The 27,926-nt window shown below is 45.1% G+C and overlaps 1 protein-coding gene across 2 annotated transcripts in view; it reads right to left on the reverse strand.

Moving 5' to 3' along the window:
* CNTFR (ciliary neurotrophic factor receptor) overlaps positions 1–27,926 on the reverse strand; it is a 1,120,093-nt gene that overhangs the window by 888,148 nt on the left and 204,019 nt on the right. For both annotated transcript variants that reach the window (XM_069626824.1, XM_069626823.1), the window contains exon 2: positions 4,475–4,552. The gene's annotated coding sequence lies outside the window, so the exon portion shown is untranslated. The remainder of the gene's footprint in view (positions 1–4,474; positions 4,553–27,926) is intronic.

The raw sequence follows: 27,926 nt of genomic DNA on the forward strand, positions 1-27,926 counted from the left end.
TGTCCCTGTGCATGCTTCCCACAACCCACATCATCCGGCCTCCATATAGCTCACAGCACACACCGTCTCGCGTAGCCTTCCACTCTCTCACTGAAGGGATGAACTCCAGGGACACGTAAAAGGAACTCCGATCCTTTAAGGCAGCCAACTTTATTTGTAGTATTTTAGGGAATGTGGGACGTGTGAGACATTCAAATTCCACGCCATTCAATAAATACTGTATGTATCAATATTTTAGGATGACTAAGACCCCTGGCATAGGGTGACCAGATGTCCGGGTTTTTCCGGGACAGTCCGGGAATCACCCGACGTCCCAGGGTCCCGGGAATGTTTTTAGTTTATAAAACCGGTCCGGGTTTTGCATACAGACCTTTTTTTGCTGTTTTTTTTTTGCAGCGACCCGATTTCGAAATCCCAAAATCGGGTCCTGGGGCAACTTTTCCTGTGCGAATGGGTGCGTGAAATGCTTTTCACGCCCCCATTTCCTCCCTCGTCCCATCCCCAGCGCTCTGCTCCAGTGAGAGGAGTGTGCCTGTTAGCACCCCCCTCCCTGCCCCCTGCAACGGGCCAAAGAAACAGAAGTAGGACTAAAGTTGTATGTGTATTTTCTTTAGTCCTACTTCTATTTCCATGGCCCGACCCGTTCTTTTTTTTTAAATCTGGTCACCCTACCCTGGCAGAGCAGCCACATATGCATCTCCTCAGCAGAGGGTCCATGCTGTTAAGATGTTACAAACCATTATCTCTTGACTGAACTATTGCCAGAGAGACACCACCCCCAATCAAGTATCTACATGGTAAAAACAAAACATGTTTCCCAAATAGATGAATTGTGCGTCAGGAATGATTGTGAACGCACACTGTACATTCCTTGGTTCTCTGTCTCCTCCTCAGTGATAGAAGTGTATCAAAAAAGTAGTGAAACTGTGACTTCGGCGGTGGGCAGAGTAGGAAAGCAACATGCAACACCTCTTTCAAGGGTTGCAGTCATGCTGGTTGACAGCCGGTTGAGTTGAAAATTATTTGAGTTTAGCTGTAACTGATATCCGGTGATAACGTGGAGAAGCGTAATTTAACTTGATAAAGAACAGTTCCAGAATTGTGAAATTGGATGGAAAAAGAAATGAAGATGTTAACAGTAAAACATAAAAGTATTGGAACACCGTTCCCGGCCGTTCCCGCTCACTTTGACCACTGCTCCTCCTCCAGCCATATCTACCCAATCATATACCTGTTTCCTGAGGTAGAGCGGAGAAGCAACCTTGTTTAGAATAAAGTGCAGTACACAACAATAATAAAATACAATTAAATACAAACATTTGGATCTAGGGAGGGCACATGCAATTGGTAGCATTTACTTATTTTATTTGACGATCTGGTATTGTGCTGGCCTCAACTATATATTCAGGGACGTCATTTTGGAGTCGCCAGGGCTCGCAAGTGCGACCCCTGAGGTCTCCCTTGCTACCCCCGTGGTCTCCCTTGCTACCCCTAAAAAAATTACTAAAAGAAAACTATCTTTAATGCAAGCTCCTGGGCTGTGGCCAGCGCCATGTGGCTCTTTACGTCTGGAGTGGCAAGCTTTCTTGTTGAGGCCTATTAAAAATAATTTTAAAAAAATACAGGGGTCCCACAAGTCTAACACTTTCAGTAGTAGTGACCCTAAATAAGAAAGAATAGGAATACCAAATAATGTATCTTTCTGGAATTCTATACAATAATTGCTAGACTCATTAAAGGTTTATTTCAGGCACACTTCAGGGGGTGAGTCACTGAATTAGTCTGTTCTTAAATGCCTCAACTCAGCCTTTCATCCTTCTGAGGTTGATAAATGAGTACAAACACGGGTAGAGTGATATTGTATGTATATGGGCTCTATATAAAGCTTGGAAGTGTAAGTGCTATATAATAACACATCATTATCATTTGGCCATGGACGTCTGCTTGCATTCACAGTAATTTGGTAATATGGGCCTTTACATAATGATTTTAACGATACATATGTCGATCCATTCTTGTATGAAATGTATTTTACATGATAGTGATAACGTAACCATATTTATAGTAGTGTTCTTAGGAACAATGCTATGTGATGCCACTTCCTGTTTTGTCACAGGGTGAAAGGTCGTATTCCATCGCTTCCCGTGATAGCACTTTGGGGTGGGGTTAAATGACATCACTTACTGTGATGTGATCAGAGGTCAAGGGTCGTGTGATGTCACTTCCACTACACTTGGCATTTTGGTAAAATGACGTCCCTGTGTGAGCTCCTTCTGTATAAAGCTTTGCAGCGGCCCTGCGCTGACTAGTCCAAGGACCTGATCTGTCTCAACATGCTACCTTATAGAGGGTCTTGGCTGGGGTCCTCTGTGCCTCTCCTCTACCATATGGAGAACAGAAGTGCAGACAGCCCCCCCCCCCCCCCATTCTTTACAAGCACACTTCCAGCCCAGAGGCATCGAGGCACTGTTACAAGAATATGTCTTAGTTAAGAAGAACATGCTTTGCTTACAGGCTACAACCAGTGTAGCAAAGTTAGGCAAAGTTCCTTATCCTACCCACTTTTACGTTCTCTTGCTCCGGCCTTCCACGCCCCCTTCATTCTTGCTTACTACATTGCCTTCCCTGGTGCTCATCCGAAGCGAATCTACGTTTTCCTCTCAATCATTACATTCTGGTTTGTTAACCCCCATCGCCACCCTTCTGTGAGCATTTGCTGCTTCTTGCAAAACATTTAATTTGTTCTCTAAGCCAGCGATCAAATGTTGACCGCATCCCACCAGAATGTCACCATCAATCTCTCGCATTCTGCAAAAGGTCAGTGCAATACACTTTCCTGTTACCATATCACCTTTTCAGCTGGAAATCAAAGTCAATTACAGCAAGCTAGGATAGCGCCCGTCAATCAAACAGGCGAATCATAATGGATGCTAGAATTTCCACAAAGCCCACTAGCAAGTCAACCAGCTACAGGTGCTCGCGTCAAGCTTCACCAGAATGCAGATAAGCAGTGTGTGTTCTGTCAGTCGGAGAGCAGGGACCGCATGCTTTCACGCACGTCTGCTTCAGGTGCATTAACCCAGTGAGCAATCTTCCTGGTTTACCATTGTTTGACAGGTCAATGTCCTCAATTCTGAGGAAATCACAGCAGGGCATAGGGCAGAAGTGAAGTTAAGAAGCTGTGAGGGCCAATGCGGAAGTGCAAGGTGGTCCAAAATAAAGTTATTGCACAAAGCCACGAAACAGTGAAGCAGGAGAAGTGGACAACCAGTGTGGCGAGTGAACAACCCAGCATGGCCGCATACCAGTTACACCCTCGCTTTAAAGCGTGCCGGCTAAGGAGAGCTACATGAAAAATATTTAAAAACACTATTAAGGGGACTCCCCATCCACTTTGGTGCCTTTGCTTTTTACCAAACCACCCCTTAACAGTCTCGTTGTCCCCTCGTGAATGGCCACACCAATAAATGTCCCTCCCCATGAAAGAAGCTCAAGGAGGAGTGCAGAATTGGCCTCGAGATGAAAGGTGCTGTTGATTCTGTAAAAATGGCTCGGAAACAGACACGGTAAAACCAGCCATTGGTTTGCTGCTCTAGACTATAAGAGACCGTTTTGGGGGTAAACTTTTTAGTGACTATAGAATGTTAATAGAGGATATATCTCGGTACATCGTTTTTAGCAGACGCCATGTAGCCAAAATGACAGCGCCTGTTACATTTCTGCATGTTAGTACACTATTGCATTAATTAGTTTTTTATGGATTGTTCCAGAACCTTTAGGTGTTCTCTACATTGTATGTGTTTTAGCTCATCAACACGAGGAAGGACGATTATTTGTTGTTCTACGTAATGAATGTTATTATTGTGAATTAGTGTTACTACGATTGTAATGTGCCATTAAATAGTAAAGGCCGGTTAACACAGCCATGCATAATACACAAATAAATAAATAAATAAATGTCCCTGTACCGCTGTCAGGAACACCATGCTCGTGATAAGTAAAGTCTGGTGGTCAAAAAAGGAAACGGTCTCATTGAAAACATCCGTAAAACATACAGCCTTTAAACACTGAAGGACAAGAGCCTTTAAACAACAGACCCGGTTGGGAAAAAAAAGACATAAGTTTTACTCTCTCGAGTTCCTCTCCACACTGCTGGGAAACCTGGCTACAAGATAATAAGAGCAAAACTTGAAGCAGCGCACCTTTCCATTTTAGCTTTTTCAAAGCTCTATAATTGGCTCAACCGAAATATACACCTTTAGCGATTGTAACCGCCTCTTCACACCCGCTCCAACGATGCTAAACTCAGTTCAAAGTGAAGAGAACCAGGTGAGATGCGGCCGCCTGGTAACCACCAACACCATCCGGCAGCGGGCCACATCTGTTTCCCACACTCCCACACCTCAAGTGTGCAGAGCAGCGGTCAGCCACATTAAGCACTGGCACTTAAGGAGAAACACAGTCATTGACATACCTTTCCCTCCAATCCAGATGGTCCGGAGAGCCCCTCAAGCCGCCATCAGACCCTTAAGTGGGAAAGTCTTTCTTCCGGCTGTGGGTAAAAAAAGAGGAAAACAGAATGTGAAAATAGAGCCAGAAAGAGAGACGTGTCAAGGCCGAGTGGTTCACCCAGCACAGAATATCAGAGCTACAAAGCAGGAGCCTAGATACAAGCCCCTCCCATGTCCAACTCCTGGCATCGAGGAGGGCCGGATTCCTGACCGGTTTTCAGGATATCTCTAATTAATATTCATGAGATAAAATCTGCATACATTCAGAATCAGTGTATGCAAATGTATCTCATGAATATTAATGAGCGATATCCTGAACATCTGACATATTTCCGGCCCTCGAGATCCAGAGTTGGACAACTCTGTTTTAGCACGTCATGCCATATCATTGTCCCCTCCCATACCTCACGACAGAATACACCATGCCATAAAAACCCCACTGCACTGTACGTTACAGTGATATACCATGCTGTCCCATCACGCACTGTACGCAGAGGGATGCCATACGAAATTATAGCATACCATAAAGATAAGTGAGCATATAACATGCCACGCCATTCCATACTTTACCATACCATCCACCAAAACATCCAAGCATACCTTCCAGGCCCTTTAAATATAACTCAGTTTGCAACTCGCAGGGCCTCATTCCGACCCGGGCGCAAAGGGATACCGGCCACCGGTACGGACACCGGTGCCGGGAATCCCCTTGCGCCCTATTCCGAGGTCCTCCAACGGGACCCGTAAGGTACTTTTGGTCGGACCAAACTTACCTTACGGTTCCCGTTAGGGGACCAGGGCGCAAATAACGGCCCTGGCATGCGCCCGGCCGTTATTTGCACCCTCACCATTCCCATTGAGCCCTATGGGGGCTCAAATGGGAATGGTGATTGCCATTTTCAATGGGGACTTACCGGTCCCGCAAAGGTCAGAATAGATCGGTAAGTCCCCATTGAACCAGGGCGGACTCAGTACCATTATTGGAGGCAGTCATGAGGCTTATAGCACCATGACTACCTCCAATCTCGGAATGAGGCCCGCAGTCTATGTAACCATTCAAGATGGGCCTTCACCCGGCCGCCATCATCACTGAGTGCCACAAGGTCCCATTAAGTGTTCCTTATTCGGGTTTTCAGATCCGTCCATGATTGTTTCCCCTACTTTGATCAGTGGATATCTCTTGAAACCGATGGCTGCTCCCCTCACTCTGATCTCTGCCCATCTGGATTCCCATCACGTGAGATCTGCCAACCCTATGAGGCTTTTCACACTAGATCGCATGCCGTGCACCTGCCGACTCTAAGAGTGACACATTCCAAGCATGGCCCGATCACTACATGACTTCTTCTGCATCATGTTTAATGTAACCAATGGTATGGTTATTCCCCGCAAAACACATCCTCCTGGGATCGCTTTGAGCATTCAAAGAGCCTGCCAGTGTTTTTTCAAAGCAGACTTCTGAGAGTTAATGACTTAAGTGGAGTTGTAAACATGCTACTGGTGGAATACGAATGTCTGAACCAGGTCTGCCTTCATCCACTCGATTTATAAGCACTATGCATGTTCATCACTAAAGCCCTGTTAAAAACAACTATTGGCAAAGCCTACAGTTTTGGCTTGTGCATACGTAGTAGGTATTTTCCAGGCACTGCTATTATCGGCCCAGGTACACAACCATTTCCAAGCCTCTACGATTGATGGCCGGTTAATAGCACTATGGCTGTGCCTGGCAAATACCTTTCCCATGTCTACACAAAAGCCAAAACTGATGTCATTGCAAATGCATGTTCCTTAATGGGGCGTTCCGACCATAACACCGACCATCCCCCGTTCAAGCCCTGCTCCACCCTTCTATATACCCCCAGCCCCACAAGAAAAACCTAGACTAAGGGCCCAATTCATGGAACCGTGCAAAGTGTATTTTTGCCGTGCAGAGTCTGGGCAAAGTTAGCGCAAAGTAGTTTTTGCAGTACAAAATGACTTTGCACGGTTCCATGAATCAGGGTTTGAGTCAGCAGTGCAAAGTCACTTTGAACAGGGCAAATATTCCATGAATCGGGCCCCAAGTACATTACCGCTCAGTCACTTATTTCGATAAAACAGTGCGCAGGGGTCAATGTGACTACAGCGAGTGACGTTGCCGCCCACTTCATATGCGGAGAGCATGCACACGATGGCAGACGTGTTCCGTACACAGGGGACACGGGAAGGTCACGGCAATCTCGCGCGCTGCTCTTGGAGCATCTCTGATGTGATTCCCGCTCTCATCCCTGATGTAATCCTTGGTGGATGAGGTGTGATGCTCTCTACACGTGCAATGCTGCTACCACTTACATCGACTAAAAAAAGACCCTTCCGCTCCCGCCTGGACGATAACGTCGCACTGCCTCCAGCTTTGGTTGGGTCTAAACTGGATAACTGCAAAGAGTTAGAGCTCAAACTTCAACCAAAACACACAAGGCACTAACTAACCCCATCAGTGCAAAATAAAGCGCCCCCCAGGCCGCAAAATAACTGCTTAAAATATACTGAGAAAATGACATCATGTTCAATATGATGAATGCAAGAAAAACCACAACATCTTTAATCTGAAAAAGAAGAAAGAAATATGTTGAATTTTAAATAAAATGTTGGAACTGAAAATGTCATCAGAGTCCTCAACAAGTCCCGTGAATATAATTCCTACTAAACATACCCGGATAATGCAGGGGCTGAATCAGGAACAGCGGTGAGGCAGCCAGGAACGATATTGATGGCTAATGATTGGGGAGTAAAAGTGTGTCCTTTTTAAAAGAAAGAGACATGTTCCAGTAAGTTACAGAGGATGGGGGCTGGGGGGGACTAGTTTGGCGTCTTTTTCTAATCCACAAAATGGACAATTCTTTTGCTGGACCCTCACTGCTCGTCCCCTCCAAATGCTCACCCTCTATTATTTCCTCTGACCAGTTGCATATATTGACCACCCGGGGTGGGCCAATATACTACTGCTCACCCACCCTCCGAACAGCACATGCCTCGGCCTCCCATTCTGCCCGTTTAGCCCTCCCTAGCGCCAGCACTGCTCTTTTCATGGGGTCTACACCCTAAAACCTCTTCCCTAATCCCTACTGCTCCCCCCGGACTTCCCAGCCATTACTCCTGTGCATCACCCTTCCCCACCCCTGCCCCGCCTCACCCTATTAGTTACCCACCACCTACAATCCCACCCACCTGCGCCACACCAATTACCCCAACTTCTACCATCTCCATGTCCTCTAGTGATAGGTGCTATCCCTGCCTAACTACTATCCAATCGCATCCCAATGCACTCTCCAAGTGCCCCCCGCCTCTCTCCCATTTCTGCCTCCACCCCCCCTACATCATGCATGCCCCCACGCCCAGCCCTTTCCTCACCTTGCATGTTCACATCAATGCTCTTCACTAAGTAGTTAATCAGTTGGACAGGGTAACCTTTAAAAAGGCTATGCCACTCCAGACTGCAGATCACTTTATGACAAGCACTTCCTCCAATAATTAGTTGGGGTCAAGGCAAAACACCTGTTACTAAAGACTTTTAGAGGAAAGGCCCAAATTACCTGAGAAACAGCTTTCAACATAACGTTCCAATGAGCAAATTGCGATCAACATCTCCCATGAGCCTTCGAGTTGAAACAACCAGAAAGAAAGAAACAGGACAAAAAAGCCTGTCATCGCAATGTTCCACTCTCTGGGTCAATGGACCACACAGCCCTTAAGTGATTGCGGGGACCCACAGATTTAAACATTAACCCATATGAGAGATGTTAGGACAGCTGGCCCATCATTCACAAGTAAATGCTGCTCTATGGAACTTTGTCAATGTCTCACGGCCATAGTACCCTTTCTCGTCACCCCCTGGTGGTGACCCCGTTGTGCAATGCTCTGTTGTTTCCCAGTAAGGTTCGCGCTTCATACATTCCATACATGCATGCATAAGTACAGGTCATTTGACACATCAGTTCTTATGAGAATACTTAACACCCCCTAGCAGTACACACCAAGCTGCCTGGCCTTTTTGGCGGTCTCTATCTCTCTGTGAATGAATGATGTTCTTTCCCTGGCACCTCCTTTCCTGGTCCTGCTGTAATCCTGCCCTCTTCTCCAACCTCTTACATTTTGATGCCATGAAATAACTTACCTTGCAAGTTTTTGCGGGTTAAAAATCACCAATAAAATAATGATTAAAATGTAAAAATAAGAAAGATATGCGTGATGACCAATGAGTACCTATATCTATAGATATGTTTCTTTGTAGGGCTGAGAGAAATTGTGAAATTTCGATCTGATTCACTGCATCCGCCGTTCCACCACCCCTGTGTATCGAAAAGAGTTGCTCGAAGTTCCTCATGCCGCGGCACAATACCAATCAAAAAGAAAAGCACAACGTTTCTCATGCCGCGGCACAATACCAATCAAAAAGAAAAGCACAACGTTTCTCATGCCGCGGCACAATACCAATCAAAAAGAAAAGCACAACGTTTCTCATGCCGCGGCACAATACCAATCAAAAAGAAAAGCACAACGTTTCTCATGCCGCGGCACAAACCTAGCTCGGATCGAAAAGAGCGGGAAAAATGTTTCTCATGCTGCGGCGTGTACCTAGTACAAATCGAACAAAAAGCTGCACTAGGTATCTCCTACTGCTGTACAAACCTAGCACAAATTAAAAAGAACAGCACAATGTTACTCATACTACGGCACGGTGCAAACCTACCACGAATTGAACAAATATCTACCAAAGTTTCTTGTGCTGCTAAACAAACCTAGCACAGATTGAAAAAAGTGCAACGTTCTTGTGCCGCCACGTCAAACTAGTACGGACCTAAAATTTGCTGGTGCAAAGTTTCTCGTGTCACTGCACGAAACTAGTATGGATCATGGAAAACTGTGCAAAGTTTCTCATGCCGCTGAAAAAGAGCCACACAAACTTTCTCGTGCCACTGCATGAACTAGTATGGATCGAAAAAAGACCCGCCCAAAGTTTATTGTGTTGCAAACAGGGGCGTTGCTAGGGGGAGCTAAGGGGGCTATAGCCCCTGATCTTTTGGTTGTAGCCCCGGATAGAATCTCAGGAGCTACAGCCAAAAGACTAGCTAGCCCCCAGTCCCAACAGTTCCAACATCAGCTTAGCCCCGGATCTTTTCCAGATCTAGCAACTCCCCTGGTTGCAAACTTAGTATCGATCGAGAAATACTTGCACACACGTTCTTGTATTGCTGCGCGAACCTTTCACAAATCTAAAAACCATGCAAGTTTCTCGTGGCACTGCGCAAAACTAGCAGGATTTGGAAAAAAAACATATGAAGTTTCTTGTGGCGCTGCACAAAACTAGCAAAAAAAGACCTGTGCAAAGTTTCTCGACGTTCTACATGAAACTAACATGGGAATAAAACACCACGCTCCACACAAAACTGAAATTTTAGTGGTGGCGGAAGCCTAACGCTGATTTCGTGGAACGGGCATAAGTGGATTCTAGTTCGGATTCTTTACTTTTTCACTTTGCAGGCAAACATTCGCTCCTCCCTATTTATTTATTCAAACCTTCATACCTATATAAAGACATGATTTGAATCAATGTTTCCATTTTTTTGTTTTTGTTTGTGTGAAGCTTACATTTATGAAATCAGAATATAGTAATAGCTGCATTGGCGCGGATGTAAATATCATAACATTTTTTTATTCCTTTGTCAAAATTCCACTTTGCAAAATTGTTTTATATTTTCATTCTTTTTCTAATTGAGAGTCTTACGAGTTTCCCAGAGTTTAATATTCTCAGTGCTTTTCTAATCACAGGCATTGACAGCAAAACATGTCCCATTCACTTTCGTCACAGCTTAATTGAAAGATATTCTGGGGTGAGGGCCAACAAGACAGTTTGTAAGTTCAGACTCCATAGCCATTTAAAGTTGTCACTCCAAAATACATGCCACATATCTTAGTTAGTGCAAGCGCAATCGGTGACCCTGGAGTGGATGTGACCCGAGATAAAATGAATACAAATTCCATGATTCTACTGCGCTCCAACTCATGTGGTTAGAGACAATTGGCCTCATTCCGAGGTTGGAGGGAGCCATGGTGCTATTAGCGCCATGCCAACCCCCTTACCGCATACCGGTCCGGGTTCCCTGGATGGGGAATTACCGGGCCATTCCAACCTTGGAGGACCCGGTATTTCCCCATTCAGGGAACCCATCCCCATTGCCATTCGAGCCCCCCCCCCATAGGGCCCAATGGGAATGGGAACCATGCTAACAACAGGCCCGTTAATAACGGGCCCTTTGTTGGCATGCTGGTCCTTTAGCGGCTCCCACTAAGAGCGCCTGGTAAAACCAGCTGCTCTTAGCGGGACCCGCTAAAGGACCTCGTAATGCGGCGGTAAGGAGTTAATGGCACCGGCACCCTTACCGGCGCCGTTAACCCCTTAGCGCCCACCTCGGAATGAGGCCCATTCTCTTGTGCCCACTGAGTAGAATTCTGCATAGGTAACCAGACAAAGCAGAGTCAAGAAATATGCGGTGGCGTGTGGCAAATCCATTCAGATTCATCTTCCATGAAAATAAAAGTTTGGTAAATTTATAGAGGAAAAAGCATCCCCTCATTTGTGAGAATGTAGTGCAGGAGCTGAATCATAGAAAATGTTCTCACTATATGCTCGGACTGCAAACAAGTGCTCCAAAGGGATTCAATCTTGAAGAAGCATATCATGAAATGAACAAATTGCTTGTAAGATGCAGGACTCAGAACATAACACTGCACTTAAGACAATCTGATATTGAAGAAGCAGAAAACACAAAGTACACCAACATTAGTGATTGGGATTTAGGATACAAGAAATTAACATCTTTTGTTTGCTTTTCAGCTGTTGTCAGACACCAGGAAGGATACTGGCAAGTCCCAGATACAGGCCTTTGAGTCCGTTTTCTGCAACCACCATTTCACCTTTTGTATTGTAATGCTTTTGTTGACTGTGGATTGGAATGAGTCAGATTATGTAGTGTAGACATGTTGAAATGTTGAGTTACTGTACTGTCACTGACATGTTGAAGATCTGGAAGACAACACGTATGCCAGGGATATAGCTCATCGCTCACATGCCATGCTTCTGTGCTCTTTCTCTCTGCACCTCTTCTGACTCCTGATTCCTTCTTTGTCTCTGTCTTTGTTTCCATGTTGCACGCTGAGGCCTATGGGCGTGTGGCATTTTATAAAAATTTAAATAAATAAATAAATACATGCTAAGCACTTGCCTCTGACATGGAGCCAGCCTGCACTTCAAAAAGATTGAATCCTAGCATGCCCAACTCCACCCTCATCCTGAGGTGATTGATTAACTGAGTAGCATTACATTAGATAAGAGCATCTATTATAGCAGTGCTTAGAAGTGGTAGAAATCCAGCAAGAAGCACTACTTAAACACCTTCTAGTGTAAAGGCTTCATGGACAGCATGCTCATCTGTATGCAAACCATACTGAGATCCTGAGGGCCTGATCCATGGAATGCATCTTTTTCACAGTGCAAAGGGACTTTGCACTGTCAACCAACACCCTGACTCATGGAACAGTGCAAAGTGTCTTTCTGCCGGGGAAAAGTCACTTTGCCTGGCAAAAATACAATGTGCACTGCTCCATGAATCAGGGTGGAGCAGTGCAAAGTGTTTTTTCTTTTTGCAGTGCAAAATGACTTTGCATAGTTCCACGAATCAGTGTTTGTAGGCAGTGCACACTCACTTTTCAGCAGTGCAAAGTCATTTTGCAGCGTGCAAAAAAATCCATGAAGCGGGCCCTGAGAGTGCCAGGGTTTGCTCTTTTTCATACACTTCAGAGGTTGTTGAAACTGTCTCTGTGATGTAACCAATCCTGCCAGGTCGCTATCATAGCGGGACATTGCACTGCCATGAGACCACCTTGCAAAGGCAGGCCAGCACAATAGACCACCTGGGCAGAACACATTTCAGCAAGCACCCCTCTGTGAATTATGAGTGTAAGAAGGAAGGCTATATTTCCTGGTGTATATAGCAATTATTTCACAGTGCCTAATATCTATCGCATTAGTATTAATCAAGAGGTGGGCCATCCCTGAGAATTTGAACTGGGTAAATATTGATATAAACACTTGTGTATAGGTGCGCTATAAATAAAATATCATATCATGCAGCAGTAACAACAGACAAGACTACACCTCCCCCACCTCCTGAAAAATATGTTACGCCCCGCTGAGGACATACACAGGCCATTGGTTAATCTGGGGCGGGGGAGGGGCCTGAATGGTGGGAGTGTGCATCCCCTGAAAGGTCTCTAGGGGTGTCTGTTGTGACCCTGGCAGACATGACACAATTCTTCTCGAGCGCTCAATACAGTTCGGCCACTATTTCCTAGCAAGTCTTAAAGCTTGCTGGAAGATTTTCCGCCAGGACATATTTTAAGACATCAACCCTAATGGAGGAGATGACGGGTGGGAAAGTTAACCAAAGAAAATAGATGGTTATGACACAAAGAGCACTTACAGAGTCACAGCAGGCAGTGTGATGGGTGTCCCCCCACTGCTGGTATAAATGCAGTAAAGAAGGTGGAATGGGGGTGCCCTGTTGCAGGACATTTTAATGTAGCTCTCTGCCCTGAGGGCACGTGATGCGGGCTCTTCGTCTTTGCCAATGGCGCTTGCGCATTTGAGAAGCAACATTTCACAGTATTCTGGCCCCTAGACTCTCATAATTCCAATAATTCTAAATTTAATAGTTGATTATTTGTTCTACTTGGATGTATGTTTGTATGTGTTCACGTGATTTTTAGGTTATCGCCCTGAAAAAAACGGATCACAAAACGAGGCCGAAAAGGCCGAATTTATTTTATCGAATTTTGCGGTATTTTTGCACTTTTTTCTCAATAAATGGATGGAGGGGTTGGTTAGGGAATAAAATAAGGTTATGTGGAGGCAGGGGGTCGAACAAAAGTGCACATTTTTTTTCTTCCTGAAATTTGATATTTTTGGCCTTGTTTAGAATTCGCTATTTTAACGTAGATCCGATATTTAGTGCTGTTGAAAGGGGAAGAATACACAGCGAGAAAGACAGGGGGATTAGCGGGGAGAGAGAAGTGCTATCACGGGTTGAGCAGGTGACCAGGTATTCCTGGAAGAGTGGGGTCTTCAGTTCCTTCAAGAAGTGCAGGTGAGATGGGCCCAATTGATTGGGCGTGCCTGGGCACACTATTCCAAAGTCCAGCTGCAGCATAGGCCTGATTTCTGGTTCTTTCCATCTTGCATCTCTTAGATTCTATTCTTGCAACGTTGGGGGTCTAGTCCTGTGGAGGCCTGTTTTGGTACGGTAGGATGGAACGTTGCCTGTCAGAGCCTTGTAAAGCTTGCAATGCAAGCACCATAGACTGGCCACGTCTGTTTCCATTGCTATGAGTAACATGGAGTCCTTTCATTGGCTTGAGTCATTGGATGGGTCTTGATGGGCCAGTCACATTCACGCTTATTTTAGGCTCATGCCTTCACTGGATTTATTGCAATAGCCCATGCATGGGGGAAGGACTCAACCAACAGGAAGGATTACTGATAACGGGCTCTGTCATCCATCGATCTATCGATCTATCTATCTATCTATCTATCTATCTATCTATCTATCTATCTATCTATCTATCTATCTATATGTTTTTTAGATTGTGCCACTGGCCCAAGGACCTCAGGGCACTCACAAGACAGACAAACAGAAAACAGATAATGGACTGCAACGTCGTCATGGTAGCATCATAGTCTGCAAGCGTCTCGCTTACTGTTACTGACAGTGGAGAAGGACAAGGTAACAGGAGGAGTCTGCCCCTACTCACAGATCCGCAGTAAGCGGCTCTGATTTGCCAAGTGACAGGAAATAATTAAAGGATGCCCTGGGAAACTGGCGGATGAGGCTGGCACGCTGGCTGACGCGCCCGCTACAGGCTGCGCGGCCATTTGTTATGCCTGTCATGTACTTGGCTTTCTGAGAAATTTAAGTACGGCAGCCTTGAGCAGGCACGCCGAGTCGCCATCCATCAGAACGGATCCTGCCCAAACATATGTGATTCGGTAAACGAGAAAGACGGCGCTGATTGAGCTGGATGCGAGGTCTCCGTTCTCGCTGTTTGCTCTGGTGGTGACGCGGGGGCCTATTTCGCCATCAGTGCGCCATTGTGTGTGAAATAAAGGCCACCTGCAAAACCTTACGCTGTCCTCCAGAAGAAGGAGCTGAAGGAAATGGCTATGTAGTATTTACGTATTCTAAATTTTGATCAATGGGCCTGAATCATGAAATTTTAGAACTGAATGTGGGTGTTTGCTGGCGGTGCAATGTCACTTTGCACCGTGCTTACCATTCCATGAATCAGGCCCTAAATGCTTAATGTATGTCAACTCGCCATGAAATTACTGTGACGTCATTTAATACAGATATTTGGCGTGAACACAAGCGAAATATAGAGGAAATCTCCAAAACATAAAGCTCAAAAAAAAGAAAATTAGACTCAAATCGAAATAGTCTGTATTTTGAATTTTTTTAAAAAAAGGTCAGATGGTCGGACGGCAACAAAGACAACAGAGGCAGGACACCTTGGGGCACTTCCTACTGCACAACGCGTTTCGTGCTCCACTCGGCGCTTGTCCACCTTTGTGTATATATATATATGTTTAATAAGACGGTATGTAGATTACTTCCATGCTTGGAACCCGTCTAACCTCTAAGGTGCGGAACTTCAACAATGTATTATGTAAATTAGGAAAGAAGTATAAGCCCTCAACATTTCTAGCAGCCTGCCCGATGAAGTCAATTTATCCCACAGCACAGGGTCTAGAACCTTCAAGGCAATTCATGTTTGTATTAGGGAAACACAACTCAGCCTCCATCTTCTTAAATCTCTTCATTGGCTACCAGGAAAGGCCACTATTAGCCATAAGATACTTTCTCTTAAATGAAGCATAGGGTTGGTACATCATCCACGTACACGAAGAATAGATCATTTTGCCAAACTCTCCATTCCCCCTTGCACTTTTCCCTTCCCACCCACCCTGCACTTGTGTGATCTGAATGACACCTGGCCTAGTAGGATCGTTTGTCTGTCTCCTCTTGTTCCCCCCCTGCCTCGTCGCGCCTTGAAACACTTGTGTATAGGCGCGTTATAAATGCCATATCATATCATTCAATGAGTCCTAAAGGCAGAAAGACAGCTCTTAGCATCTGAGTGACGGGTTATTGTCTCATGATGACACATCCGAGTTAATGGCCCGAGGCAAAGCTGAGGGCCATAAGTTGGGAAATGGTCATTATGCCAATAACCTTAGAGACCACCTGAGGTCTCCAAGTGTATTGCCACACAGTGGGAATAGTGATATAGATTTTGGAGTTGTTTTGGTGAAATAAATATTGGCAATTTAATAGTGAGTCAAGTAAAATGGATGGGATAGTGTGTTAGTAAAATACATGTGTTTTTATTTTATAGTATTTAAATAGCAAAGTTATCATAATAATGCAAGCTTTTTAATTGTTGAAGCTTGGTTGAACCGGCATAGATTTAACATGAGAATGCATTGAGTGTCTTGAAAAAGTAAACTGTTTCTGTATAGCTAAATTGGTTGGTGCATGTCAGGTCCAGGTGCATTGAACAACAACAAAAACACCAGATTCTCTCAGCCATGTAGTGTCTTTTCGTGGAAACTCTTGCCTGGCAATGGCATTGCTATTTCTGAAATGCAGAAACATGTTTTCTGCTGTTGCCCTGTCTGCTCTTGAAATCAGAATGGCCTGAAGCCGGTTAATGGCTACCATAATGGTCGTTATTGGCTGCCTTCCAAGAATCCCGATTGGCTCAGAGGAGGTCAATAATGACTTTCGAGTCCTAATATGAGTTTTTCAGTGCAAGACCCTGGTATTGTGGAATTTCCTCCCGGAGACCATAGAGCCCGTTGGAAGTACCCTGGAGACCTATTGAAGGGATTCCTGCACTTGGACTTATTTGGCCTTTTTGTTGGGGTGATGCCGGTATCAACCACGGTTCACGTCATTTGTGCATGTGCTCGAAAGATTACAAAAAGTCCATTTGACTTAGAGCGGAGCATCCTCTTGAAGTGCAGTGAAGCCTAGGTCCATGCAAAGCGACTATATCCCTCCCATATCATTCTTAACAGAAGCCGAAAACACAACATATGTTAGGGATGCAGTGGCCAAAGATGAGTGATGCAGAGCTCGCCATCTTCCATTTGTGACACAAGTGAATCAATGGCAGCTTCCCCCCTCTACTGACCCCACAAGCTAAGAACTGAAACAACTATGGGATGCAACCTGATGCCAAGCAGGCTCGGGCTAGCGTATAGGGGACCAGAGCAATGCCCGAACCAATGACGCAAAATGCTAGTGTGGGCCAGTTTTTTGGGGTCAAAGTGGGCCAACTTTTTTGGCGCAATTGGGCAGTTTGATACGTTCATTAACCACGCGGCTAGTAGTTCTGACCAGTGTTACTGAATAAATATTCTTTACAATGCAAAATTTGCATCACATTTTATCAAAATCCTCCCCCTTGGGTACTACTCAAATAGTCTGTCACAAAAGGAATGAATTGCCCATTGCAACTCTGGCACACTTTTTCATTGGTGCCTGAGACAATGTTATGCCCCAATCATATCAGTCATATCATATTATATCATATCATATCCTAGGCCAACCCTGAGGAGCAGAAACCTGAAATCAGCGTAGACCTTGCTGTACAAGGAGACGGCCCATACATATCTTCCCTGTCCACTTCCCTGTCTTATTCATTGGGTCTGCACTGCCCTATAAACCCCACGAGCTGCTGTGATGGGGCTAATTTGATCCAGACCTGTTGGAGCAGGTTACACCACTCGACGCGCCCAGGCTGCCAATTGACCTGCATAGACGCTACTTGGTTTTACCACTTCCGTTGCATTCCCAAATGAGTGCAGTCAGCTAAGGAGCCTGTTGTGCCAGGATGGGTAAAATGAGATTAAATGATACTGCAGGACTGCTCGGTTAAGTGCATGCTTTAATTAGCTATTGCACAGTGTATTTCTATTTGGTGAGCCTGCAGGAGGGTTTTCTCAAGAAAGCTTAATGGAAACCAGCTTTTGCCTCTAAGTACTTGTTCTGTTTTGTATACAGAAAATCCTTCGATTTACAGCCAGGAATAACCTCGTAAACGGAAGACCAACTATATATTTTTAGATAAATTTCACTGCAGAAAACCTTGTATACGGAGAGAGGGAAGAAAATTGTAACCAAATCAAATCTAAACAGGTGGGTTTTAAAGCCTGTTTAAATCCCAGCAAAGGAGTCATCTTCCGGACCAGAATTACTAATGGTTTCCAAATGCTCCGGACCTTGGAACGTGATGGGTATCCGGCTGCTTGTTTTTCGGTGAACATATTTGACGATTGAGTAAACGCAGCATGCATAAAAAAATACTATGCTTACGTTTATTCTGCAAGAAGATACCCCGCCATTTTGTAACCCCTGAGCACTGTAAAGGGCATAGACCATTTCATCAACCTGTTGACTTAAAGTTATTAATGTAAGCATGCACGGATATACGTTGCGCTCGACGTCGAATCCCTACGATAGGCTCTGCTGGACTAGCCTAATGACAATCTTGTCCAAGTAAGACCACAGGAATGAATTAAATTTTCCACAGCCCAGCTGCAACAGGATGACTAACTCCTTCACTGTCTTCCAATCGCATCCATCAAGAATGATATATCTTTCTCTCTATCTTTGGCTGGAAAGAAGCGGGATTGTTATTGCCCAGATGTGTTCCACATGTCTAAATGTGAACAGGAAACCATGAAGAGGCCACACACTGGATGTGGCAAAGGATCATGGGGAGAACTTGCTTGAGGATAATGACCGGCTACAAAGTCTAAAAGATGTAGCCGGCTCGAGGCTGTCCTTATCACCTGTGTCCGGCACTGAACAAATGATGGGCATCAATTTCATGTGGATTCAGAGAAGGTCATCGCATGCAAATGATCCCTCATTGCGATCCTCTGTATGTACATTTATCTCAGGGACAATCATTCTGGACATCCTGAACACCTGACTGTATTTATCACCAAAGACCATCAAAAGGAATTTCTCACCCATTTGGAGATATGGACTCGTCCAAGGTATTGTCTTTGCTATACTTTGCTTTCAATTGCCGTACGTATTTACATGGGGATATCGTACAGAGATGAAGAGAATGAGAAATCCCTTATACAACTGCAGTCACTTGCTGCCTTGCTGTACCACTTTCAAAAGTAGGAGAGAGGACAGTAAAGCTTAATGCTGTATTTAACCTGTTTATCTATAAACCTATCAATGTATCAATCTATGGAACTATCCTTCAGTTGGTCTGTTAGCATGACTGTCAGCCTTTCTGCATATGTGATTATCGATCTATCTATCTATCTATCTATCTATCTATCTATCTATCTATCTATCTATCTATCTATCTATCTATCTATCTATGTCTGCCTGTCTGTCTATCTATCTATCGATCTATCTGTCTATCTATCTATACATCCAAAAAACTATCTTTCTATTCGATCCAGGATATCCCGTCTGCTTAGAAAGTGCAGCCAGCGTCAGTTTGGCACACACTGCCCATGTCACTGTCTGCCCTCTTTTTACAGAGGAGTTTCAGCATCATGACATCAATAAACTACACATTTTACAGTGGAATTAGGGATTTTATGAGTTATTGATACTATTCCATAGTGAATATGAGACTACGCGTGGCCTTGTCAGAAATGTTCCATACCGAGTAGGTACATCAAGAGGCTTCCATATGTACTCCTGTAACAGCAAGGAGCTTTTTGATAGTAATAGATAGGTCGGCTCAGGATAAAAATGATAGTTTGCAGAGTTTTTTCCCCACATCCACCCGTCTCTGAATCCAGCGGCTCGGCGTCCCATTACATAGTGATGGACGTCTACTACCACCCGGCGGCCTGACCGCAGTCGCTCATGCACTGGCCTGACATATGCACATACACCGTAAGAGACATGGGTGGATCTAGCGTAGTGTACCGTCTAAGAAAGATTGAACATTGTAGCTTTATCCTGTCATTATTTTAAACTATCTTTTAGGAAGAGTGTTGGCTACGCCTGCCAAGAAACTGGACATTTTAGAGAAAAGCAAAGTAAAAGGGCAGGACTGTTTCTAAGTCAGAACATGAAACAACACCGATTCAGCCCCGACACACACTTCCTGCAGGAATATACTCTGGTTTCACAGCATCTGCCTATGATTTTTATTTTATTTTCTTCTTTCTCTTTAAAATCCAATGATTTTTACCATCTCAGCATACATTTATCATTTAGTCCAAATATAGGTTTGAAAGTTTGGAGCTTAAAAGTGGAATAACCCGTTCTTTGCACCGCTTTCTCTTGACTTGGTTTTATTTTTGCTTTGCCTGGATAGACCAGCTGCATCTAGGTTGTGGCCCGCCTTTCCCTGCTCCGCCGGAGCAGACAGACGATGGGCATAAGGCTGTATCATCGAAAGCTATCCTGAACATATCCTTGTCATGTCAATATCCTGTCATCTGGGGTCACAGTATCTCTAAAGCCTACCGATCTATATCAGTTAGGAGCAAAATTTAAGACATGCCTTTTCACCCAGGCCTACAAACAAGCCTTGCCTACTCCTCCTCTGTTTCATCTTTGCCAGTTTTCTTGAGGCATCAGCACCAGAAATGTGCCTGGGAAAGCACAAAAATACATTTTTAAAAAAGAACATAAATGATGGCAGATGAAGACAATTCTTCTTAAATGTAATGTATGCCTAACCCTTTGAGATAGATTGAATTTTAAAGAATTGGAGCAGCTTCTCTTTCCACTGGCACCATTGCCCGATCACTGGAAACCAAGAGAGTCCAACCATGTCCAACTACTAGTCGAACATTTGCGTCCCACAGCAAGCAGAAAACGGGTTCCCGATGTTTGCAATGGCTGTCCTCTTCATGGTTTAACCCCTGTGGTGAAGCTGTCCTGCCAATTCAATGCACATCTGTCTGTAAAGCAATTTACCACACAGAGAAAACTGTCCCACTCCATCGTTAACCTCAGGATGGGCCCGAAGACCCCTACCCTCTGAAGAACATCACCCCAACCACAGATTTCTGCGTTCCACTCTACGCTTGCCCACCCAGAGACCACTCCCCTGCTCCCGCGCCCCATCGCAGCTCTAACCCTTTTCCCGAAACCCCTGGGGTGCGTTCCCCATGTACAGTGCTATTCACTGGGCATCTAGGTTTTTCACGTCATGAATCCCAAACACACATACATGACTCTATCCACGATAAACAGGAAGCACTGGAACAATGGCGGCAGCCAATGAGGGGAAAAAAAGGATGGTTTGTTTGTGAATGATAGCTATTAACTGACTCACAGCCATTGGCATCTGAAATCTTTACCCCTTTCAAACACATCAGTACACTTATGAGAGAAGAAATTCCATTACGGCCTCTAATCAGGATCTCTGGCGGGATAATTTGCCGGCCGCGGAGTCCATCTAAGTACGTTTCCGAGTGAGGCTCTCCGGTCTGATGGTCCTGGCTTGTCCGTCATTAACCACGCCCCTTCACAATTTTATCTGGTAGGTCATGCAGGCAAACAGAATATGCAAATAGCGGTGGGTAAGTGGGGGTTGTGAGGGTGGCGCAACCAAAGCAAGACTGACCTACAGGGATTCCAGGAGGTTTACAGGAAGTCAGCTACAGCTGTGAGGCCGGAAGGACTGGTAATGGCTGACATACGACAAGCTCTTTCCGGTTATTTCAGACTCTTAAAGGCACAGTCCTGCATGAAAAGCTCTGGTTTCCTTCTAGGGCAATCTGGGACATGGCAAAAGGGACATTTTGTGTTGGAAGGGGAAAGCAACATGCAAAGCATGCCTGGACCTTGCAGCAGACAGAGAGCCTGGGAGGGAGAGGCAGAGGGGATGACATGAAGGAAAATGAGCCTCTACTTCATTGACTGCTGGAGCCAGGGGAGCTAATAAACAGACTGACGAGAGCTAAATTGTCTATCGAAACTCTCCATCAGCTTTCACATTACAGAGCTCGCTTCCAGCAATTTCACAGTATTAATAATGGATGCAGGATAATTAAAGCAGTCGCGCATTAGCCTCTTCCTGTTTTCCTATCAACGTCTCCTTAACTCTGCGCGACCCACAGACCCACCACCACCCATTCTTTGTCTCCACATGCCTTCGCTCCCGAAGCAGCTTGCACAAAAGAAGAGAATTGACGTCGAGTCTTCCAAGACCCGCCTATATCTTTGACTTTTGCCCATCCTAATTCTCGGGAGGATAGCTCAATCTCGGAAGGATAGCTCAGGGGCAACGTGCTCGCCTTGGAAACAAGACTATAGGGAGCACCACTGGTTCGATCCCCGGTTCCACGCTTAGACACCTCTGGGTATTAAGCGCGTTATAAATAACCTATCATATCATATCTGTGCACAACTTTACAGCCTTGTGTGCCAACGTGGGCCTCCGCTGCTGCCCTTTAAAAAGTTTGACTTCTTATCCCAGCCAGAATGGTAAACATTTGTTTACCTACCTAAGTGGCAAGGACACCTTTCTAGTGATCCACCAAGTGCTTGGCCTGGGATCAAAAATACTCTTGGAATTCCTCTCTTGTATGGGTAAGGGTGGTTGGTGAGTGGTTGAAGGGATGTGAACAGGCTACGGAGTGGCGACCTGGTAGCCAGATGATAGCCTGGTTAAACGAAATTAAAAAACACAGGGCTCAATTAACAATATTTTATAGAGATACCATGAAATGTGAACAAACCGTATAATAAATGTTCCTACAAATACATAAATTGTTATATTAACTTGTTCAACAAAACTAGTATGATGGCAGCTTTATTTTCCCCCCCAGGAGGCGAAGCCTACAATCACCAGCGTGCAAAGTAAAGTTAACTTAAAAATGTCTCCTTTTGATTTTACAGCCACAAGCACACTTCCCATTTGTAATAAACCAATAGCTGCTCATCATAAACGTCACGGCACAGACCATAGCCACTGCTCGCTACCCACTCACTGTTATGTCGCCAGCCATTAAACACTAACCACAATTTGGAATTCTTCAAATCAAAGCAAAAAAGGAAAAAACGTAGCAGCTCGGATTTTAGTCTAAGAACATGGGGTGCAAGCTGATTACTGTGAGTGCTGTGTTTCATGGCGGCTAGGGCATCTAGCACCCAGAGAGGCAATTCTAGGGAACTGGGTCTTTAACCGCAAATGCTTTTAGAGTAGGGCACCTTCGATGTGCCAACAGTCCTAAGAATGGCTCTGGGAGCAATGAACAAAACATTGTAGGGACTCAGACAGTGGGATCAGAATGGTAGGACAGCAAACAGGGATGAGGGTTCCACAGCAACAGCAGTCAATGACCAGGAAAATGTGTGCAAGGCAGGCATACGACCAGGCTAACCGCGGCACTTTATAAGTTCTTAAAAAGCACTAACGCCGTCAATGGAAATAGTCAGAGGATCACAGGCGCTAACGCAGATAGTGACAAAAAGGATCAAAAAGACAGCAATGCCCCCATGAATGACAACCCTAAAGAAGCACAAGGTACTATGAACAAGTGCGTCCACGCTATTCCAGTTAGGGATGGACTAGAAGGCCTGTTGCAACCTTATGTACACCAGACCCATACATGTACTTTGCCGCTGTCCTGAATCCTGATTGGACTGCATCATTGAATGGGTGCCAAGCCGAGCCTGAATCCCGGTGCACCAAATCACGCAGGGATGGCGGAAGAAGCAAGGGGCACAGAGAAAGCCAAACCCCTACCAAGGAAAGTGTATATGCCCTGAAACGGGTGCGCTCCACTGCCACACGCCTCATCATGCAGGAAGCACAGCGGCGAATCACCGACTCCATGCCATAGGTGGATCCAGCACGCCATATGTCTAGCAAAGGTGCACTCAGGCATTATCCAGAGCAGCAGCACAGTGTTGCTACAATAAGGCAGTCATAGGCAGATGCTCAAGGAAAATGTTTCCTGATTGCTCTGAGTTGTGGATTAGGGGAAGAGAAGTGAGCTTTTTCATAGGTATCCAAATGCCAAATCACCCAAGGGGCTTTACAGACAAACATTTAGAAAAGCACTGAAAGTACAAAACAGCAACTACTGAGGAAGCATAGAATGAAGTAGCAGCGCATCACAGCCAGATGTGCACACAGGGGTGTTGCTGGGTCTGGAAAAGACCCGGGGCTACGCTAGTGTCAGAACTGTTGGGACTGGGGGCTAGCTGGCCCTTTTGGATGTAGCGCCTGAGATTCTATCCGGGGCTACAACCAAAAGATCAGGGGCTAGATATAGCCCCGTTAGCCCCGCCCTAGCAACGCCTCTGTGCACACATTGCTGAAGTTCGTGCAACAGGCTATGCAGGACATGTTCAGTTGGCCAAGAAGAACACCTATTTACCCATCCATCCACATAGCAGTGTCAAGAAAAAAGTCAGGGGTTTCACCGAATATCATTCTTTCCAAATGTCACAGGAGCAACAGACTGCACTCATAAAATGCATCTCACTCAGGCCACAATACAGAACCCTTGCCTCAGTAAGTAGACCGAATCCGCCTCGAATTGCAACCCATGTGGGAGGATTATTCTATGAACACAGCCTGTTCACTCCCGCTAACTAAGACGGAGCAGCCCTGGGGGGCACTGAAGAAGCAGAAAGATGGATGGGAAAGATGGATGGAGATGGTTGCAGGTTTGAATCCCGACAAGTATCACTCAGCCTTTCATCCTTCCGAGGTTGATAAATGAGTATCAATTTCAGTTGGGTAATAATAGTAGTGTATGTAAATGTGTCTTATGTACAGCACTTGAGATTAAAGTGCTAAATGAAACAGACATTGGGCCTCATTACGACCCAGCCGGGCCGGAAAGAACGGTGCCGGTAACACCGCCGCCACTGTTGTTTCCGGACCGGCTGATTCAGAGTCCTGCAGGCGGGAGGTGTCACACCACTCGCCTGTAGGCGGACATGGAAACACCGCTCTGTCATAGACGGAACCAGTGTTTCCATCCATGGGAATGGGGATTTACAGAATTCCGCCTCCGGAATTACCGGGTCACCAGGGTTGTAATGCCCCAGTGATTCCGGCAATCACGGAGGCAGAATGGTAATACGGGTCCGGCGGCATCCTGCCGGTCTTTCCGACTCGTAATGACGCCCATTATTATAAAAAAACAAATGATTATTTAAGGTGAATTGGTATACATGGATCACAACTGCTTGTGAGTGCCATGTATATGACCATTTCAAGTACCTCCTTTAAGCCCGATGCTGCGTCCTATGGCCTGCCACTGTGCCTGGTGGCATCCACCAATAATCTAACAGCGATAGCACAACATGTGTACAATTACATTTTCAGCAGACCTTGAAGCATCCAGAAGTGCATTTACCATTTCGAATGGGTCTTAAATAACGTTTGGAAAGCACTCGTAACAAAAGCAATAGGTACATGAAAACAAGCCAAAGTTGCCAGAGTACTAGTTTGTGTTGTTCTTTAAGGCTGGGTGGCTGAACATGGGATATTTTGAAGGCCTGCTGCATGCAGACTGGAATATGAAAGGTGGGGCTTTTTAATATTTAATAACTTTCTAATCAAAAAGACTGAAAAAAAAGGTCTTACTGAATGCGTAGACGATGGAAGTACAGTTTCGATTTCGAGAGAGGGACACACTTCCTGTTCAGAAAACTAGTTTCTACGATAGGTCTGTTAACAAAATATGAAGTGTGTGTAGCCAGAGCGGGAGCATCCCGGTACTTTTGGGCTAACAACCCAAAATAACAGGTGTGTGGCAGGCAGCAGGGCTGGGTGAGTCTGCTCCACACAGAATGAGAAACCATGGAATACAATTCCCCAAGACCTGCGTAGCAACCAACCTTTCCTATCCTTCAGGAAATATGCTATCAAACATATTATTTTGACTAACCCATAGTCTCCCACCTTTAGTCACTTCACTTACTCTCCTCATGTAATGGTATGGTACTTTGAACTACATGGGCATCTGTTCCATTTATGAGTCGAACTGGTATATGGTAGTAGAACTTATTGTAACTTGTATATTTGAACCTTGCTTATTGAGGGAAACCTTTTGTCTCTACTCTACCCGAGTCCGAGAACTCTACAGAGTGACTCTCCCACAATCTGTATATTTTGTACACTAGATACTACTGTAACTGTATAGCTACTACAATTTGCCCACTGAACGAACCATGCATTGTATCTACTTTAACTACTATTATATTTGCATATTTTTGTATATTGTATAACTCTGTAAACTGTATAACTTTGTAAGCCTTGAATAAACAAACAAACGAACAAACAGAAGGTGGCTGGGGGCTGGTGGGCGGCGTCTGATTTACTTTTCTAAGTGTTGGTATTAATATAGAAGGTCTACAGTTCAATTGGACTATGGAACACACAACCCCAGCTTGGACTAAGAGGTTTACAGGTCTGATACGGATACGGGGGCTGTGCCAAACGTTTGATCTGAATCTGGAGTTGACCATTTTCCTTTCAAATGAGTGTGGGGGGGGATTTGATTGGGACATGGTGGAAGCCACCTTCTTCTAATGAAAGCTAATAGCGCCATGACTAGCACCAACATTGGAATGAGGACCATAATCTTTGCGAGCATATCCGCAGACTCTAGCTGCCGCATTTTTGCCCTATGCTCTGCTACCCAATTTCTAAATGTTTGTTTCCTATTGGAAATTACAATACTAATGACCTCCCCCTTGTTGCGTTTCAATTGTCCTATGTCTCTTCTTAACAAGTTTTTTCACTGAACATTTCCGCGTCATAACCATTGGGGTGGAGTTTACCAAAGCCTATAGAGGGGTTGTTTTTAGCTCTAAATTCAAGTAGCAAAGAAATATAGTTCACTCCCTCCACTCGCACCTCACATTTTTGCAAAGTTCGTTTTTTAAGTGTCTGCTGTCAGCCCTCAATCTCAATCGTTTGCAACCGTTGGAGACTTCTAGAGAAAACTGCCTTAGATTATTCCGCAATTTAGTCTCTCCCCCTCGTATGGACATCGTAAAGAAGGAGTGGTCACTATTTCTTTTAGGGTAGATTCTCAAAGAAGTGACACGTTTGTCTAAACCGGGACATAAAAACATATAGGGCCTCATTACATGTTTGGAGGCAGCCATGGAGCTATTAGCTCCATGGCTGCCTCCAAACCGGGCTCCATTACCGGGTTCCTGCAATGAGAAATAACTGAGTCATTCCGATATAGGCGGATGCGGTAATTCCTCCTTGCAGGAACCATTTCCCATTCCCATTTGAGCCCCCATAGGGCTCAATGGGAATGGGGATGGAGGTAATAACGGGCACATTACAAGTGTCCCGTTGTTACCTCCCTCTTCCCCTCGCGGGACCCGGAAAAGACGTATGGTTTTACCAGACGTGTAATCCGGGTCCCGCAAAGGGAAACTCGTAATTGGCCCTGACGGAATGAAGAAGGCCGGTCCCATACCGGCCCCCTTCATTCCATCAGCACCAGGGTCGTAATGAGGCCCATAGTCTAGAATGGAGGAATAAACCCCATTTGACCAAGTGGCTGCAGGGGGCGGTCGTCCTCACATTGACCATTTACCATATGCAAATCATTGGATTCCATTAACTCCAACCACGGCAAGGACCTCCTGTTTCTGGTTCCCTTTTGGCCCACAACCTTGCCAATCCTCTCCCCCCTCTAAACAAACAAGGTGCATTCAGTTCTCCTCCCACACAAATAAAATCGATCTTATATCTACTATGGAATTCATCAATAACGTCAACAAATGCCTGGAAAAACGTATTTGATTTGATCCGGGTGGGATTCCAGTAAATGTTCACAATAAGAAGCCAAGTCCAACTGACCGGATAGATCCCCCCGTTCTTACAAATACGGACTGGAAAGGGTTGGGGCATATGGAGTCTACCATGGAAAAACCCCTTCTAAGTCTACCACGGAACCCTTCCATTAGATGGCCTCCCTTTAGACCCACTACAGTCTGTATTGATATAGGAATTGTAGCCATCATACCCAGGAGAGTTAGACAGCCTCTGGTTTTCCAAAAGCCAAATATCCATCCCTTCTCTCGCTGTTAATTCCGGTCATGGGCATTACCTCGCCTGTTTGGTTGCAATCTCCCTTGCGTTGTGTGTTTATTGTGCAAAGGGATACTAGTACGGTTTCTCCGGGAGTTGCTGTTAAAGGTTATTTTGAGAGTACCTTCCCATTTGAATGAGGGGTTATTGGAGTCCGTAATTTCGAGCTCTCTAGCCCCTTCTTGTGGTTTCTTGTAGAAGGGGCGGGACTCACACTTTGACAATTTGTTAGGTATC

The sequence above is a fragment of the Ambystoma mexicanum genome, chromosome 6p (assembly GCF_040938575.1).
Source record: "Ambystoma mexicanum isolate Mex_15411 chromosome 6p, UKY_AmexF1_1, whole genome shotgun sequence".
NCBI lineage: Eukaryota > Metazoa > Chordata > Amphibia > Caudata > Ambystomatidae > Ambystoma > Ambystoma mexicanum.